We start from the raw sequence: 19695 nt of genomic DNA, 5'->3' as shown, positions 1-19695 counted from the left end.
AAGTTGAATTTGGAAAAAGATTAAAATGTAAAATATCCAACCCCATTCCTTACCCAGCCCCCCATACAACTGGAACTAGAACAACTCCTCTCCTCCTCCCCCGAGAACTCCTCCTGTCTCTCTTCTACCCCCCCACCCCCCCCCAGGACAACTCCTCTTCCCACCACCTCATCCTCCCCCCAACTGAACAATTAAACCAATAACCTAGAACTGACATGGTTAACAGAAGGTTAAAAGTGAGTGGTCAAAAGATTTTTCTCCATGTCAAATGGGCAATCTGTCTATGCCCATTATGTATGTGTGCATATAAAATTAGCTTGAAATAGGTGAAGGTCTGGATTAGTGTTTTAAGTTTATTTTTACTGGAAATAATGAAAACCAGGCTAGAGAAATCACACAAATTAGAAGCAGGATTAGGTCATATGGCCTCTGGAAACTACTTCACCAATCAGTAAGATCATGGCTGGTCTGATTATGGCCTCCATTTCACTTTTCTTTCTATTCCTTACACCCTCTGACCATCTTGTCAATCAAGAACATAACTCAGCCTTAAAAAAATTAAATGTCCCTGCCTCCAGAGATTCATGACCTTCAGGGAAAAAACCCTCCTATTCTCATTCTTAAATGGGAGACCCCTTGTTTGTAAGCTCTGTCCCACAAGAGGAAACATCCTTTGAGCATTCACCTTGTCAAATCTCAAGATTTTATATATTTCAATGTTCTAAACTCCAATGGATACACAAATCTCTCCTCTTAGGAAAAGCCCTCATCCCAGAAATCAGTCAAGTAAATCTTTTCTGAACTACTTTTAATACAGTTATGTTCATAGAATCCCTATAGTGCAGGAGGAGGTCATTCAGCCCATCGAATCTGCACCAACCACAATCCCACCCAGGCCCTATCCCAATTACCCCATGCATTTGCTCTAGCTAGTTCCCCTGATTCCAAGGGGATATTTAGCATGGGCAATCCACTCAACCCACACATCTTTGGACTACGGGAGGAAACCCACACAGACATGGGAAGAATGTGCAAACTCCACACAATGACCCAAGCCAGGATCGAACCCGGGTCCCTGGCACTGTGAGGCAGCGGTGCCACCCTTTCTTGAAAGAGGAAATCAATATTGTACACGTTAACCCACATGTGGTCTCACCAATACCCTATACAACAGCAGCAAAACATCTCTACTTTTGTATTCTATTCTTCTTGTAATAAACAACTTGTTCCATTTGCCTTCCTAATCAACTAGTGTACCAGCTTAATAACATTTTGTGATTCACATAGCAGAACACCCAGATCCTTCCATATCTCTGGGTACTGCAATCTCTCCCTCTTAGATAATATAATGCCCTTGTATTCTTCTGGCCAAAGTGGACAAATTCACACTTTCCCACATTTTACTGTGCCAAATTTTTGCCCACTTAACCTAGCTATTCCTTTGTAGGCTCCTTACATCCTGTTCACAACCTACTTTCCTTTCTATCTTTGTCATCAGAAAATTAGCCATCATTCATTTAGTCCCATCATCCCAGTCACAGACTGTAAATAATTGAGGCCCAGCATTGATCCCTTCACGGTAAATCTTGGACCACTTATGCCTGCTCTGTTTTCAATTAGCAAACCACTCCTTTATCCACGCTAATATGTTACCCCTTGCACCATGAGTTCTTACATTTTGTAATAACTTTTGATGTAGCATCAGGGATTTTCTAGAAATCTAAATACACCACATTCACAGGTTCCCCTAAAGCCAATTCATGCGTCCTCACAGAATTTCAATAAATTAGTCAAACATGATTTCCTTTTCACAAAACCATATTGACTCTGCCTGATTGTGCTGAAATTTTCTAAGTGCCATTCTAAAATTTTATTAACAATCAATTCCAGTATTTTCCCTTAATTTGAAGAAAGAGCCCCAAGGTGTTTGCTGAAGTACATATATCCAGTAGTTTGTGCAAAAATTAACCATAACTGCAGTGAATAGCTCATTCCACCAGACAGGTCGGGGTAATAACAGTTGCACTGAATGGTCATTGTAAATGTCGGTGAGACAAACATTCTCTAAAAGGTAATGGAGTTACCTGGCACCAGAGATGGAATGTTGAGTGAATGGAACTAGTCTTGGAAAGACAGCTTGAAGGATAAGGAAGTGGTACAAGAAGAATAGTCCAGAATAAGTGAGTAAGGCCTAAGGGACTAATGAATGATTGAATGGCACCAAAGGTTAACTCAAAATGTGGACAAAGAACTTGACACCAGATAAGATTATTTTAAAATATAAATAGGAACAAAAGTCCTTGTAAATAATCTATCCAGGCTTGCACACCTGAAAATAAGGAGTTTTAGGATAGTTCAGTGCAGTAGCTGGTGGACAAGGGCTCTGAAGGAAGACTTCAGTTAAATATTCCTGAGGGGTTCCAGATGTTGAGAGGACCTAAGCATTGAGAAGTTGAAGAGAAACAGCTGTTTGTGCATGCTAGCTGTCTTACCTAATGTGGACCAGCGCTCGCTGCTCATCATGATGATGCAGTATAATTAGTAATGTTATACACTATCTTAAACTCTTGTTAAAACTCAACATCCCACCATATTTGTCACATCTGAATCCTGATTGATTGGATAACGATAATTCTCAAGTAGCTTTCTAAGTTTAACTCAGAGTATTCTTCAAGGATTAAAATTCTCACATTTAAGTCAAAAAAAGAGACCCAGTCTATCAATCCTTTCCTGACATCTACAACACAGCTCTGGTATCATCCTTGTAAATACTCTGTGCCCTCTTCAGTAGCTTTATATCTTTCTCAAAACATGGTTAGGGCCAGTCAAGGATGGTTAGGGCCAGTCAAGGATGGTTAGGGCCAGTCAAGGATGGTTAGGGCCAGTCAAGGATGGTTAGGGCCAGTCAAGGATGACAGGGTCATGGCAGGGTTCTGAGGAATGTGGAGGAGCAGAGATCTTGGGATTCATATCTACAGATCTCTGAAGGTTGCCACTGAAGTGGATAGAGCCGTGAAGAAGGCTTATAGTGTGTTAGCATTTATTGTAAAAAGTCTGACAACACCAGGTTTTAGTCCAACCGATTTATTTGATAGTAAATGCACAAGCTTTCGAGGTTTCCCTCTTTGTCAGGTGAATGGAGAGTTCTGGCCTCGGACAGAGCATATAAAGCACAGACAGTTTAGAGATTACTGATTAGAATGCGAATCTTTACACCTAACCTGCTGTTCAAGTCCTAAAGTGGCTGACAATGTGTGTGGAAGGAGCACTGATCACAGGTTAAAGAGATGTGTATTGTCTCCAGACAGCACAGTGAGTGAGGTTTTGCAAACCCAGGCAAGTCACGGGGGTTACAGATAGTGTGACATGAACCCAAGATCCCTGTTGAGACCGTCCTCATGTGTGTGGAACTTGGCTATCAGTCTCTGCTCAGCACTCTGCGCTGTCGTGTGTCGTGAAGGCCGCCTTGGAGAACGCTTACCCGAAGGTCAGAGGCTGAATGCCCGTGACCACTGAAGTATTAACAGGGGGTTGGAGTTTAAGAGTCGTGGGTTATGCTGCAATTATACAGGACCTTGGTGTGACCACATTTGGAATATTGTGTGCAATTCTGGTCACCTCACTATAAGGAGGACGTGGAAGCATTGGAGAGGATGCAGAGGAGATTTACCACGACGCTGCATGGTTTGGGAAGCAGGTCTTATGAGGAAAGGTTGAGGGAGCTGGGGCTTTTCTCTTTAGAGCAAAGGAGGATGAGAGGTGACTTAATAGAGGTTTATAAGATGATGAGGGGGATAGATAGAATGGACGTGCAGAGACTATTTCCTCAGGTGGCTGTTACTAGGGGGCACAACTATAAGGTTCATGGTGGGAGATATAGGAGGGATGTCCAAGGTAATTTCTTTACTCAGAGTGGTTGGGGTGCGGAACGCACTGCCTGCTGTGATGGTGGAGTTGGACACTTCAGGAACTTTCAAGCGGTTATTGGATAGGCACATGGAGCACACCAGAATGATAGGGAGTGGGATAGCTTGATCTTGGGTTCGGACGTAGCTCGGCACAACATCGAGGGCCGAAAGGCCTGTGCTGTTCTATGTTCTATGGTGACTAGATCTACAGGGAATTATCTAAAGTGTGGTCTAAATATGGTTTGATACACAATAGCATAATTTCCCTACTTTTTAATTCTATCCCTCTAGAAACAAAGGTCTAGTGTTTTCATAGAATCATAGAATTATAGAATCCTACAGTGCAGTTAGAGGCCCATCGAGTCTGCACCAACCACAATCCCACCCAGGCCCTACCCCCATATCCCTAAATATTTTACCCATTAATCCCTCTAACCTACGCATCTCAGGATACTAAGGAGCAATTTAGCATGGCCAATCAACCTAACCCGCACATCTTTGGACTGTGGGAGGAAACCGGAGCACCAGGAGGAAACTTGCTTGTAAGGCAGGTCGTGCCTTACAAGCCTAGTTGAGTTCTTCGATAATGTGACTGAACACATTGACGAAGGAAGTGCCGTGGACGTGGTGTACATGGACTTCAGCAAGGCGTTTGATAAGGTCCCCCATGCATGACTTCTTGAGAAGGTGAGAGGGCATGGGATCCAAGGGCCTTTGGCCTTGTGGATCCAGAACTGGCTTGCCTGCAGAAGGCAGAGAGTGGTTGGGGATGGGTCTTTTTCTGAATGGAGGTCAGTCACCAGTGGAGTGCCCCAGGGATCTGTTCTAGGACCCTTGCTGTTTGTCATTTTCGTAAATGACCTGGATGAGGAAGTGGAGGGATGGGTAAGTAAGTTCGCTGATGACACGAAGGTCGGTGGTGTTGTGGATGGTCTGGAAGGATGTCAAAAGTTGCAGCAGGACATAGATAGGATGCAGGACTGGGCGGAGAAGTGGCAGATGGACTTCAACGCGGATAAATGCATAGTCGTCCATTTTGGCAGAACCAACGGGATGAACGAGTACACTATCAAGGGCAGGAGTCTTAGAAGTGTTGAAGAGCAGAAGGATCTTGGGGTCCGGGTCCACAGGACTCTTAAATCGGCCTCGCAGGTGGAAGAGGTGGTCAAGAAGGCGTATGGTGTACTGGCCTTCATTAATCGAGGGATTGAGTTTAGGAGTCGGGAGGTAATGCTGCAACTTTATAAGACCCTTGTCAGGCCTCATTTGGAGTACTGTGCGCAGTTCTGATCGCCTCACTATAGGAAAGACGTAGAAGCTATTGAAAGGGTACAGAGGAGATTTACAAGGATGTTGCCTGGACTGGGAGGCATGCCTTATGAAGTTAGGTTGAGGGAGCTGGGTCTCTTTTCCCTGGAGAGACGAAGGTTGAGAGGCGACCTGATAGAGGTTTATAAAATGTTGAGAGGAATGGATAGGGTGGATTCTCAGAGGCTATTTCCCTGGGTTGAAATGGTCGCTACGAGAGGACACAGATTTAAGGTGCGGGGAGGAAAGAACAGAAATGATGTTAGGGGTAAGTTTTTCACTCAGAGGGTGGTGAGTGAGTGGAATCGGCTGCCATCAGTGGTGGTGGAGGCGAACTCGCTGGGGTCTTTTAAAAGACTTCTGGATGAGTATATGGGGTTTTATGGGATTGGGGGTTATAGATAGGTGTTGATGTGATCGGTGCAACTCGTGGGCCGAAGGGCCTGTTTGTGCTGTAGTGTTCTATGTTCTAAACCCACACATACATGAGGAGAATGTGCAAACTCCACACAGGCAGTGACGCGAGCTGGGAATCGAATCAGGTCCCTGGAGCTGCAAAGCAACAGTGCTAACCACTGTGCTACCATGCCGCCCATTTTATTTTAAGTTTCATTTTAAACTTCCTGTGATGCAACATTTAGTGATTGGTGTATTTGCACTCGAGATCCCTTTTTGTTCTATCTCAGCTAGACTTGCAAACTTATAAATAAGGGTTGGGAATCTTTGGAATTGTTTGCTTCAGAAAGCTGTGGACACGCATTCTCTTTTGACCATACTCAATGACTGAGATCCACATATTTTTTAATATTCAGAGGATTAAGAGATATGGGGATGACACAAGAAGGTAGTGGTGGAGTTGAGGTAGAGGATCAGCTATGATTGGATGAATGGCAGAGCAGGCTTAATGACTATGACTGAATTACCAACTCCTCCTCCTGCTTCTTATCTAAGTTTTCTCAATGACATTTTTCATGGAAATTCAGAAGATACTCTTTTAATCAAACACCAGCATGCATTACATCACATAATACTCAAAATGCTATGTCAAAGTGCAGTAAATCTTTAATTTACTGGCTATACCTTTCTGAAGTCAGTCAAAAATCAACAACTCAAACAAATTCCAAGGATAAATAAACCCTAAACTCAAAAAGAAATGAGAAAATGCCTCTTTTGGTATAATTTGTTAAAAAGACAGAAATTTAAATGTGACACCTGAAGAAGTCACATCAAAAATGTTTCCCAAGCTCTACAATATCAGAACGACTCTTTGAATTTGATAAATAAAGTGAGATACAGAACATCACAAAAACATCTTCAAACGCATTGAGAACACTGAATTTGTAAATAAAAATCAAGAATTCGATGGACTTTATTTCATTTTTGTAAATAATACTGGTCCAAAAATTCCTGTAACTGGTCCACCACTGGTTAGACATAATCAATCTCCATGCCAAATTGCTCGAAGTATGAAATAGAAACAGTGTATCCCTGCTATGTGAATAGATCAACAGCTGTATGTCCTAAACTGAAGCATTGTGAAATTAACTGTATAGTATGTGAAAAAGGAAGTGTAAATTAGAATGGTGAATTCAACACCAAATCAGGTACAGAAACCGAAATACAGAAAGGGAAAGAAAGATTGGATTTACAAAGGCCCAGTGCACGGACATGTCCTTCTGTCTGCTAAGGACAGGGCCCTATGTGCGAAATGATATTTTTATGGCCTTGTTTGCAAATAGACTGTCACATCTTCTATAACTTACAACTGTGAATGCACTTCAAAAATGTTTCATTTGCTCTTTGGGACATTCTGAATTAGTTTTGATGTTCGTCACTGTCATAATTCAAGAAATATGGCAAATAATTTGTGCTTAGCAAATTCCCACAAACAGTAATGTGGAAATAACCAGATATCCTGTTTTTGTGATGTTGATAGAGGGATAAATATTGGGCATGGAATCTTCTACATCCACCTTAACAAGATGAGGCCTTGGCTTAATATCAATGTAAGCAAGCAATGCCTGTGGGCCACGTCTGCCCACAAAATTACTGATCCAGCCTGCAGCTACACCACTGGCATGGGGGAGGGGACAACAGAAAAGTGGAGTTGAGACCATAATGAGGTCAACCATAATGGATGGTACAGTGGCACAGTGGTTAACACAGTTGCCTCAGCAACAGGGACCTGGGTTCGATTCCCAGCTTGGATCACTATCTGTGTAGAGTTTGCAAACTCTCCCCATGTTTGCATGGGTTTCCTACGGATGCTCCAGTTTCTTCCCATGGTCCAAAGGGCTAAGTGATTGCAGAGCCTCTGGCTCAGATCTTCAGGTCGTCATTGGTCTCTGGTGTAGTCCCGGAGGATTGGAGGATAGCGAATGTTGTCCCATTGTTTAAGAAGGGGAACAGAGACTTTGCCGGGAATTATAGACCGGTGAGTCTTACTTCTGTTGTGGGCAAGGTTTTAGAAAAAATTATTAGGGATAGGATTTATAGTTATTTGGAGTGTAATGAATTGATTAGAAATAGTCAGCATGGTTTTGTAGCAGGTAGGTCGTGCCTTACTAACCTTATTGAGTTTTTTGAGAAGGTGACCAAAGAGGTGGATGGGGGTAAGGCAGTTGACGTGGTATACATGGATTTTAGTAAGGCGTTCGATAAGGTTCACCATGGTAGGCTTCTGCAGAAAATGCAGATGTATGGGATTGTGGGTAATCTAGGAAGTTGGATCAGGAATTGGCTATCAGATAGGAGACAGAGGGTGGTGGTGGATGGTAAATATTCATCATGGAGTGCAGTTACGAGTGGTGTGCCTCAGGGATCTGTTTTGGGGCCACTGTTGTTTGTAATTTTTATTAATGATCTGGATGAGGGTATAGTTGGGTGGATTAGTAAATTTGCTGATGACACCAAAGTTGGAGGTGTGGTAGATTGTGAGGAAGGGTGTCATAGTCTGCAGGGAGACTTAGATAGGTTGCAGAGCTGGGCCGAGAGGTGGCGGATGGAATTTAATGCGGAGAAGTGTGAGGTAATTCACTTTGGTAGGAGCAACAGATGTGTCGAGTATAGGGCTAACGGGAGGACTTTGAATAGTGTGGATGAACAGAGGGATCTAGGTGTGTGTGTACATAGATCCCTGAAAGTTGGGAATCAAGTAGATAAGGTTGTCAAGAAGGCGTACGGTGTCTTGGCGTTTATTGGTAGGGGGATTGAATTTAGGAGTCGCAGTGTAATGTTGCAACTGTACACTACTCTAGTGCGGCCGCACTTGGAGTACTGTGTGCAGTTCTGGTCCCCGCATTACAAGAAGGATGTGGAGGCGTTGGAGAGGGTGCAGAGGAGGTTTACTAGGATGTTGCCTGGTATGGTGGGGAGGTCCTATGAGGAGAGACTGAGGGATCTAGGGTTGTTTTCGTTGGGAAGAAGGCGGCTAAGAGGGGATCTTATTGAAACATATAAGATGATTAGGGGTTTAGATAGGGTGGATAGTGATAGCCTTTTTCCTCGGATGGAGAAAGCTAGCACGAGGGGGCATGACTTTAAATTAAGGGGGGGTAGCTACAGGACGGATGTCAGGGGTAGGTTCTTTACCCAGCGGGTGGTGAGGGATTGGAATGCCCTGCCTGCTGCAGTTGTAGATGCGTCTAGTTTGGGGGCGTTTAAGAGATCTCTGGATAGGTTTATGGACGAAAAGGGATTGGTATAGGCTAGTGGGTCATTGTTTTTGTAACTGGTCGGCGCAACATCGTGGGCCGAAGGGCCTGTTCTGCGCTGTAATGTTCTATGTTCTATGTTCTATGTTCTAAGTGGATTGGCCATGCTAAATTGCCCCTTAGTTTCAGGGGGACTAGCTAGGGTAAATGCATAGGGTAATTGGGGTAGGGCCTGGGTGGGATTGTGGCTGCTGCAGACTCGATGGGCCAAATAGAATCCTACAGTGCAGAAGGAGGCTATGATTGTTATCGAATGGTGGAGCAGGCTTAAAGAACCGAATGGCCTCCTCCTGATTCTTACAAAGGTAGTAATTACCTTATGATCCCACTGTCAGAAGTATCTAAATAACCCTTCCATCTCCAGCCACGGACACACAAAATGTTCAGGTTTGCTTCACTGAAACACATGGCCCTTTTCCCTTACTCCCTCATATACAAGGGCCACACTTCTGACACAAAACTACAGTGCTCCTGCCAGACTTCAAGGTAAAGAACTGAGTCCATGCATGTCACTTCAGCCTGCCACAACATTTATCATGCACAGTTCACCTGAAGAATGGGAATGCACAGGTAGAGGTGCATGGAGAGAAACACAGCTCAACTGTGCATTCAGGAATACTTACTAGATTACTGCTGTTTCAATTTGCATTTTAGTTTTCCAAGCATATATAGTGAAATTCAAAACTTCAACTTACATTTGATTTGGGCTTCAAATTTCTTTTTGAAAAGCCAAGTCAACTTGTACGTTTCCCCGCTTTTCTCATCTCCTTACCTGAAGATATTGATTCTGGCTGAGAGCTACTGGCTAATGGTGGCATAGTGGGCAGATGTTATCGAGGATTGCAGCGGAATCTTGATCATTTGGGCCAGTGGGCTGATGAATGGCAGATGGAGTTTAATTTAGATAAATGTGAGGTGATGCACTGTGGTACATCGAACTAGGGCAGGATTTAGTTAATGGTAGAGCACTGGGGAGACTTATAGAACAAAGAGATCAAGGGGTACAGGTTCATAGCTCCTTGAAAGCGGAGTCACAGGTGGACAGAGTGATGAAAAAGGCATTCAGCATGCTTGGTTTCATTGGTCAGAACACTGAATACATAGAACATAGAACCTTACAGTGCAGTACAGGCCCTTCGGCCCTCGATGTTGCATCGACCGGTAGAACCAATCTAATGACCCTCTAACCTAAACTATTCCAATATTATCCATATACCTATCCAATACAGGAGTTGGGATATCTTGTTGAAGTTGTACAAGACATCATAAGACCACACTTGGAATGCTGTGTACAGTTCTGGTCACCCTATTATAGGAAGTATATCATTAAACTAGAAAGCGCAGAAAAGATTTATAGGTTACTACTGGGATTTGATGGTTTGAGTTTCGAGGAAGGGTTGGATAGACTGGGATTTTTTTCTCTGGAGCGTAGGAGGCCAAGGGGTGATCTTACAGAGGTGTATAAAATAATGAGGGGCACAGATCAGCTAGATAGAATCATAGAACCCTACAGTGCAGAAAGAGGCCCTTCGGCCCATCGAGTCTGCTCTGAACAAAATCCCACCCAGGGCCTACCCCGATATCCATACACATTATACCCACTAATCCCGCTAACCTACACATGCCTAGACATTAAGGGGCAATTTCTGAGCATGGCCAATCAACCTAACCCGCACATCTTTGGACTGTGGGAGGAAACCGGAGTACCCAGAGGAAACCCATGCAAACAGAAGGAGAATGTGCAAACTCCACACAGACAATGACCCGAGCCGGGAATCGAACCCAGGACCCTGGAGCTGTGAAGCAGCAGTGCTAACCACTGTGCTACCGTGCTGCCCATTTTATTTTAAGATAATCAGTATCTTTTCCCAAAAGTAGGGGAGTCTAAAACTAGAGGGCGTAGCTTTAAGGTGAGAGGGGAGAAATGCAAAAGGGTCCAGAGGGGCAATTTTTTCCAAACAGACAGTGGTGAGTGCCTGGAACAAGCTGCCAGAGGTGGTAGTAGAAGCGGGTACAATTTTGTCTTTTAAAAAGCATTTAGACAGTTACATGGGTAAGATTGCGTATAGAAGGATATGGGCCAAATACGGGCAATTGGAATTAGCTAGGTGATTAAAAACAAAGGGGCGCATGGATAAGTTGGGCCAAAGGGCCTGGTTCCATGCTGTAAACCTCTATGACTATACTGGCGGTCGTTCAGTATTTTGTTTCAAGTAGGCTAATCTTCATGTGCAAGCTGGCATATTAAATGTTTTTTCACATTTTAGCCAGCTGCTGTCCTAACCAGAATCAATGCACATTTTCAATCACCAGCTTTCTTCCTTTTCCTTCTAATAACTCTGAGGAAAGTAACATATAGAACTTGCTGCTGTCCTGGTTTGGAGCAGCAAACAGCACAAAGCAAGATTTGAACCGGGGATTTTCTGTTCTGCACTGACATATTAAGACAGTAAAGAATGTCTTTATCCACTAGAATGATTATCCATCTATAACCTATTAAAAAACTTGTAATCCCTGCAATGATGTATATACTAAGATATGTACGATTGGAGAGTTCTACAAGAAATCTTAGTGTTCTTTCAACAGATCCTTCCACCTTAATGAATGCATCCTAGCAAACTGTGCATTTTAAACACTGGCACTCATTGTCAAGGGTGGATGGGAAAACAGAAATCCTGTGACAGCTGCAGCTCTATTGGTGACACTTTGTCTCAGGTGGTTCCAATTTCAAATCCCACTTGAGAAACTAAAGTCGAGGCTCCAGTGCAGTACTGAGAGAATGCTGCATTGCTGCAGGCACCTTTCAGATTCAAATACTTAGTAAGGTCAGAACATCAAATGCTGTTTTGCCTGTCATGTACAGTCCTGATTAACTACATCAATTTCCAGGCTCATTCTTTGTTGCACTTAATCTTTCCTGACTGCAACCCATTGTTCCTATAACACTCTATAATCATGAAAATGGAAAACATATCCAAGCGCTAGTAAATGGAATTAGTCTGGATTGGTACTTGATGGATGGCATAGACATGGTGGACTGAAGGGCAAGTTTCTGTGCTGTATGAATCTATCACCCAATAACAGAACATTTCTAAGCTATTAACTTCAAGAAAAATTGATGAGTTTTTTGTTTCTGTGAATGTAACTAAGTTTTCAAATATCCACAAGACGACACAGAAAATATTTGCATTTTTGGCTTCACCTTGTGTGCATACAAACATCTTCACTACTAAATTGCAATAAATCTTACTTCTGACCCTTGCTAAGTGACCAGCATCTTAACTACTTATTGTGGATTTCCACAAGAAAGATACCAGACTAGATGCCATTGTATGGTAGGGATGACAAACTGTGTTGTTCACATTAAACGAGGAGGGTGAAAAAGGGGGTACATTGGTTTAATTATTGCAATGTATTATTATGATGGTATAATTATCAGAAATGTTTTATGTTTATTGGTACTCAAAGTTACCTTAGTTTTAACTGTTTGATTCTTGAATGTTTATGACAGGTCCTTTCATACAAAATCCAACCTAGGTGCAATCCTCAGGTTTTGGGCGCCGCACCTGCGCAAAGATATTTTGGCCTTGGAGGGAGTGCAGAGGAGTGATACCGGAGTTGAGGGGGTTGAGCTATGAGGAGAGGCTGAATAAACTAGGCTTGTACTCGTTGGAGTTTAGAAGAATGAGGGGAGATCTCATTGAGACGTATAAGATGATGAATGGGATGGATAGGATAGAGGTGGAGAGACTCTTCCCGCTCAAAAAAGACAGTAGGACTAGGGGGCACAGCCTCAAGATAAAGGGGGGGCGTTTTAGAACGGAGTTGAGGAGGAACTTCTTCACTCAAAGGGTGGTGAATCTCTGGAATTCTCTACCCGTTGAAGTGGTGGAGGCTGCCTCGCTAAATATTTTCAAGAAGCGGGTTGATGGGTTCTTGATAGTAGAGGAGATTAAGGGTTATGGGGAGAGGGCCGGAAAGTGGAACTGAGCCACGACAGATCAGCCATGATCTTATTGAATGGCGGGGCGGGCTTGAAGGGCCAGATGGCCTACTCCTGCTCCTATTTCTTATGTTCTTAAATGTTTGCTTAAATCTCTGACATTGCAATATTCCCTTTGTACTACAATGGAATACCAGTCGCAGACTTGATTTTTTGTATGCTCAGGAAATTCTCAGAGGACATACGCCAACTAATTTTATCCATGCTATTTTGTGTCACTTCTGGTTATAGCAGTTAGAACAGGACTTTGGATATTCAAGATTCCACTAGGAGATTAGATTCTTCTCCTGAAATCCCTCATGTCCCAAAAAATTCTCAACCCAGAATGACACCTTCTTGTATCATCCTTGTAATCTGGTGTTGAAACAGCCAATTTGTTCAAAAATAACTAATAGATCAAAGACCAGTATCAATGATTAGTTTAGAAACAAAACAATGGGAAATAGTTAGTTGATTTCACAGTTTAAAAAATTCAAACAGAATAGAGACATTAGAAAAAGAGATGTTTCAAGATTATCAAGAGCAAAGCAAGCCCAAAAAAAACTTCAAATCACAGCAAAATATTACAGGTATCACAGAATACCGCATTGCAGAAGAGCCCTTCGGCCATCCAGTCTGCATCAATGCATAAAAGGACCTGATCTGCCCACTTTATCCCACTTGCCAGCACTTGGCCCATAGCCTTGAATGTTATGGTGTGCCATACGCTCATCCAGATACTTTTTTAAAGGATGTGAGGCATCCCGCCTCCACCGTCCTCCCTTGCAGTGCATTCCAGACCATACCATCCTCTGGGTAAAAATATTTTTCCTCAAATCCCCCTAAACTCCCATCCCTCACTTTTAACTTGTGTCTTCTTGTAACTGACCCTTCAACTATAGGGCTCAGCTGCTCCCTATTCATGCCTCTCAATCTTGAATACCTCAGACAGGTCGGCCCTCAGTCTTTTCTGCTCTAAAGTAAACAGCCCAAGCCTATCCAACCTCTCTTTATAACTTAAATGTTCCATCCCAGGCAGCATCCTGAAAAATCTCCTCTGCACCCCTTCCAGTGCGATTATATCCTTCCTATAATGTGGTGACCAAAACTGCACACAGTACTCCAGCTGTGGTCTCACCAAATTTCCATACAATTCCATCATGACCACTCTGCTTTTGTAATCCATATCCCAACTGATATAGGCCAGTGTGCCATATGCCTTTTCCACCACCCTATTAACCTGCCTTTCTGCCTTCAGAGTCTATGGACAATCACACCAAGGTTCCTTTGTTCTTCGGAATTTCCTAGTGTACATCTATTTCAAATTACTCATTCCTAAGTGTATCACCTCACATTTTTCAGGGTTAAATTTCATCTGCCATTTATCTGCTCATTTGACCACCTCGTTTATATCTTCCTGTGACCAGGACACGCAACCTCACTGTTAACCATCCCGCCATAGTTTCTATTAAACTTGACTCTACAAATTTAACTGAACCGTTGTCACCAATGTTAGAAAAAAATACAAATTCCTGAGATAAATAAGAGCTCCTCAGCCTTCACATTTCAAGACCAATTAAAACGATGGAAAAATTCTGTGAAAGCCTGTTCCTGGACATGGGGAAAGCATAGTACAAGCAGCTGCTACCTGGTCCAGTCTACATACAAACTTAACTCTGGTTCCTCTCAAAATGTTGGCCTCTAACCAAGCACAACCCACATTGCTGACTGGTTCAGAGTGCACCAATGGAAGCAGCAGGAGCAAATGTGGTTAGCACATATGCAAGCTAGCCTACACATCTTAAAGGCAGCCTGTCTCTTGAGGAGCTGAATGCATGCAGCAGCAGCTACTATAATTCTGCAGGCTAAACAGACAAATAAAGCAAATGGGGCAACACATGAGAGAGAGGCTCCCAAATTTTCTGCTGTGACATAAGCACTAGTGATGGAAGTGGATAACAAGATGGGAGCACCAGAAAGCCCTTGAGGCACACTGCGAGAACGGAATTGGAGAGCACGTGACCATGGAGGTCAGTTGTTGGTGTCTCACCCATAGACCTGGCAGCTGTGCCATAAGAAGTTCAATGATCGAGGGCAAGTTTAAGGTGTGAGGGACAAGGTTTAAAGGAGGTGTACGAGACAAGTTTTTTTTTTACACAGAGGGTGGTAGGTACCTGGAACTCTCTGCTGGGGGACGTGCTGGAAGCAGATATGATAGTGACTTGTAAAGGGCATCTTGACAAATACGTGAACAGGATGGGAATAGACAGATATGGTCCCCAGAAGGATAGGGGGTTTTAGTTCAGTCAGGCAGCATAGTTGATGCAGGCTTGGCATGCCGAAGTGTCCGTTCCTGTGCTGTAATTTTCTTTTTATCCTTTATCAGTGAATGCATCTTCACATGACATTTCCTACCCATCATAGCACTATTCTTACTCACTGCTCAATGCCTCACAGCATTGTAATTCATCCACCAGCAACTGGGCTCAGGCCTAACAATCAGATGTTCTACTTCAACCTCAAACACTAACCAATGCTGCCAGTCTTACAGCCAGGGTAGGTGCATTATCCAAATATAATGCAACATGCTCATTGATTTGCTTAGATTCTTTTCTCTCTTGCAGGAAAAGTTTATATGCAATCTCAGGGGACAATAGGATGCCAGCAGGATACAGGCAAACTACATTTCCTGAGTCCTCTAGCGAAGATGGTGCCTTGCTGTAGCTGTAACTGAGTCTTGCATTGCCAAGAACACTAAGATGGTACATTCCTTCTTTATCTCCTTCTGAAGTCCCACACCAAGCTCTTCCAATGATCTGGTATATAGTGCAAGCTGCAGATGGTTTGACCGAGGACTTCTAGCTTTCAAATCCTCCCCTCACATCGACTCTCCCCTTTCAGATACCTAGGAGTTGCCGCCTGGCCAGCCACTGAAACTTCAGCATGAAAGAAGAGTGTCACACCAAGCCTCTGATTTCTTCATCTGTAACCTAATATAACACTTGCTGTCACCAGCTCACATAATAGCACTGCATGTACTTTAGAGAACACTGTAGAGATGGGATTTCACAAGGTGAGTCACCAGACACGAGTAAGCTGCAACCAGGCCAGAGAAAAGGATGACGAGTATGCCAGCTCACTAGAGGACAATGCCCAACAATACCAAGATAACCACTGAAGTTCAAGATCTACTACTCAAGGATTATATAACATTCTCAAATGTAATCTGAAGAGAGCTGTAAATTTCAAAAATTATTTACCTGAATAGGAAACTAAACAATAATCCTCTTTTCTGAAAGGACTCAAATGAAAAAGGAGTATTCCAAACAAATAATTAGCCGAAAGAAAACATTGGTGTTCCAATGTAATATGTTAGCCATGCTGTTAATGTTTAATCTGATCTTTGATTTATGGACAACTAGAACTGTAATCCTACGCCCAAAGTAATAGCAACGTGTACTATACACAAGATGCATTGCGGCAATTTACCAAAGCTCCTGTGACAACACCTTCCAAACTTGTGACCTCTACTATCTGGAAGAACAAGAGCAGCAGATGCATTGGAACACCACGACTTGCGAGTACCCCTCCAAATCACACACCATCCTGACATGGAACCATATTGCCACTCCCTCACTTGTCGTTGGGACAAAGTCCTGAAACTTGGGACTGCAGTAGTTCAAGGTTTCAGCTCACCACCACCTTCTCATGCAATTAGGGATTGGATAACAAATGTCAGGTATGTCCATTTTTCATGAACCAATTAAAAAGAAAATGGGTAGCAGAAGCAGGTGATATCACCTTTAGCTACTGTTGTATATGATTTAGTAACATTCGAACAGGATTTTCACAGTTTAGACATAAATCATCTTCCTATCCAGTGGATCACAATAAGTGACTGATACTAGAACTGATGCTGCTTAGAATAAATAATCTACTCTTCCTACTTAGAAATTGTTATCTTTTCATAACCACCAACACAAAAATAAAAGATAAAATAATTTTTCAATGCTATCATCAACTGCAATCATTAGAATGAATTAAACACAAAATAATACTACAGTCCAGTTACACCTAATGAGAATTCATACTTAATGGCAGAGAGATAAGGATCAAGTCAAATCAAATCAAATCAACACAAAATTAAATGACTCATAAGGAAGTAAATGAATGTAACTTAACCTATACTTCATGAAAAATATTCAAAAGCCTATTTAAAGCAATTACCATTGCAACTTCAGGAAAAATCCAATGTGCTTTTGTTTTGCTGAAAGGTCATGTCTATAGAACATTATATTGAGTTGCTTCAATATAATGTGCAGCTCAAACAATAGAACATCAAGTAGGAAATTATGTAGTTTCATAGAATAGGTATCTTGTCCAGTTATTCAAGTCTTTTCCAAGTATTAGACAGACAAATGTAACTCAGTAAGAATATTAAGTCATGCTTGTATTGCAACACATTAAAAGTTCTGAACAGAGGTTAAGAGTTTTAACATTGATGATCTAATATTAAATTCTAGTTCTGAATCAAATGATTCAAGCTTTAATTGCAGGCCATACATGCAGTCATTAACTGAAAGTCCTTCAACCATCTTGCTGCTTAAATATGCATGGTAACCAAGATCCCTCCTGACATGGCTCAGTTTAGTAATTTACTGAGACATTCTGATGTCACCAGCACTAGACTGCACAACCTTTTTCGTTTTCTCAAAAATCTTTTATTGATGACTTGTTTGCACTTAAGTCCCACAGTCCTGATCTACGAACCTGCTCTTATGCCTGGCAAATTTCGCTATAAACAGATTCAGGCTGTGACCAAGGGGATTATCCAACCCGACTGTCTGTCCTTCTACTACAGCTATATTTGAGGCCGGGTGTATCTGGAGAGGGGGCACGCAGTGTCCAAGGGCATTGTTAACACCTTCCGTGCCTGCTGGGGTGCATTCAGAGCACTGAGGTGCATTATCAATCCCTTTAATCACATTTTAATTTCATATTTCAAGTTTCCTTTCTACTTTGTTCTGTGTTTCGGGTGGTTCCCCTTCTTTTGGGAGCTGCCCTTTCTAATTTGCTTTAGTTTATTTGGTTGGTCAAAAAGATTGCAACGCCAGCACTTCCTCAAAAATACCACAGAAAAACAAAATTTTGTAATGATTTGGTTTTTAAATTGGTCATTGATGGGATCAAATTAAAGAGCTAAACCAGCAAAGCCAAAAGCTTTAAAAAAATTGACACAAACTAAACTACTGCATTTTTCAATGTCTGAAATTAACCAGAGTTCAGTAACTTTAAAAAACACCAAGAATTAGATGAGAAATTTTGATATGCAGTGACTAACAGTGAATTCAGAAATGTTGCCAATATCATCTACTCCCACTGGAACAGTCTGCTGACGTGGAAACTTAAGAATCACAGTGGTCTTGATGATCAGAATACCCTGCTACAAAGTTGCACAATTCAGTCATTCTCCTCCTCAGTGAAACAGAGGCAACCTCATATACACCTCCACTTCATACAACAGCAGTAAGTGCTCTCTAAAGATCTTATATGGGGAGATTCTTCATTTGAGAGCACTCCACTCTGCATGCAGATTCTCCTAATTGGTATCTATAGCCCATCTATAACCAAGTCGTGCTGAAGCCTGAGGGACACAACTATACCCATTACTGAAGCAGATTTTCACATAACAGGCCATATAACTCCTCTGACTCTTTGCCAAAATCTAGTACCACTTTATTGCAAACACAGTGAGTTTGCCAAACTCCTCCAGTAATAATCAACACAGTAGTTCCACTAATTCTGCATCAGTAAAAGAATATCAATAGCCTCAACTGAAGGTTTCAATCCTTTGAAATAATGCTAACTGGGGGCAAAGAAGATGGGGCAGGGTAAGCGATCGATCCTGCAGCTGATGAGAGCAATGAGATGATGACAATAACAGGACTTGTACGGTCCAAAATGGCAGACAGTGATAAATCAGCATTGAAGGCTACGTAATGTCATGATCCACCGAATCTGCACGTTTCCAGCACACCTGCCCAAAGGAGCACCTTACCCCACAAGTGCCGTGACAGGGCTAACATCTTGAGTTGCGGGCTGTTGTAGGGATAGCATGCAGCATTACTACAAAGTCCCAACTTTGCAGACTAGATGAATACAGAAGGCAGGAACCAATGAGGAAAGATGCCCAGGACCAACTTTTATTATATGTCCACACCACAGCAAGAACGGGAAGAGGAACGCTCTTAAGAAGCGCCTTGGGACGTTAAAGGCTCTCCATAAAGACAAGTTGTTGACAGTGGAATGCTCACTACCTGCCGCTGATAACCAGCCCGTTGCTCCTAAATGTGTCTGTCACTCGGGAACATTACTCCACTGCAATGATAACAAGCGGAGACGCTGTCTCTTCCTTCCTGAATTAAATCGCAGGCAGTGAGGAGCCAGAACCGGCTGAAATCCGACTGCTCCCTCTCCCCGATTCCGCCTTCAGTTTAACTACCCAGCATCCAGTGCGACAATGTACACCTCTCTCTCTCGTCCCCCTTGTCCTCCTGCCGCCGCATCCCCACAAATACTCGCATCTCAACATTGGTTCCGAGAGAGAAAGGTGCACAAACCCGCTTGGTGTTGTTTCTTCCTCCTACAGTATTCTGCAGCAGAATAATTCACATTGAGTACAGAATAACTCATATTCCTCCCTCATCACAAAAGAACAACACGCAAAAATAAAATCAGGTTGTTACTTTAAATAAATGTGTTTCATTTAATAGTAATTCGTAAC

General features: G+C 42.6%; 1 protein-coding gene across 3 annotated transcripts in view; it reads right to left on the bottom strand.

Annotated features, from left to right (window-relative positions):
• dop1a (DOP1 leucine zipper like protein A) overlaps nucleotides 1-19391 on the bottom strand; it is a 296966-nt gene extending 277575 nt beyond the window's left edge. For all 3 annotated transcript variants that reach the window (XM_080200297.1, XM_080200299.1, XM_080200298.1), the window contains exon 1: nucleotides 19229-19391. The gene's annotated coding sequence lies outside the window, so the exon portion shown is untranslated. The remainder of the gene's footprint in view (nucleotides 1-19228) is intronic.
• Between the last annotated feature and the right edge of the window lie 304 nt (nucleotides 19392-19695).

The sequence above is a fragment of the Carcharhinus amblyrhynchos genome, chromosome 12 (genome assembly GCF_965287045.1).
Source record: "Carcharhinus amblyrhynchos chromosome 12, sCarAmb.v2.hapA, whole genome shotgun sequence".
NCBI classification, from domain to species: domain Eukaryota; kingdom Metazoa; phylum Chordata; class Chondrichthyes; order Carcharhiniformes; family Carcharhinidae; genus Carcharhinus; species Carcharhinus amblyrhynchos.
This window is presented reverse-complemented; position numbering and strand designations above follow the sequence as displayed.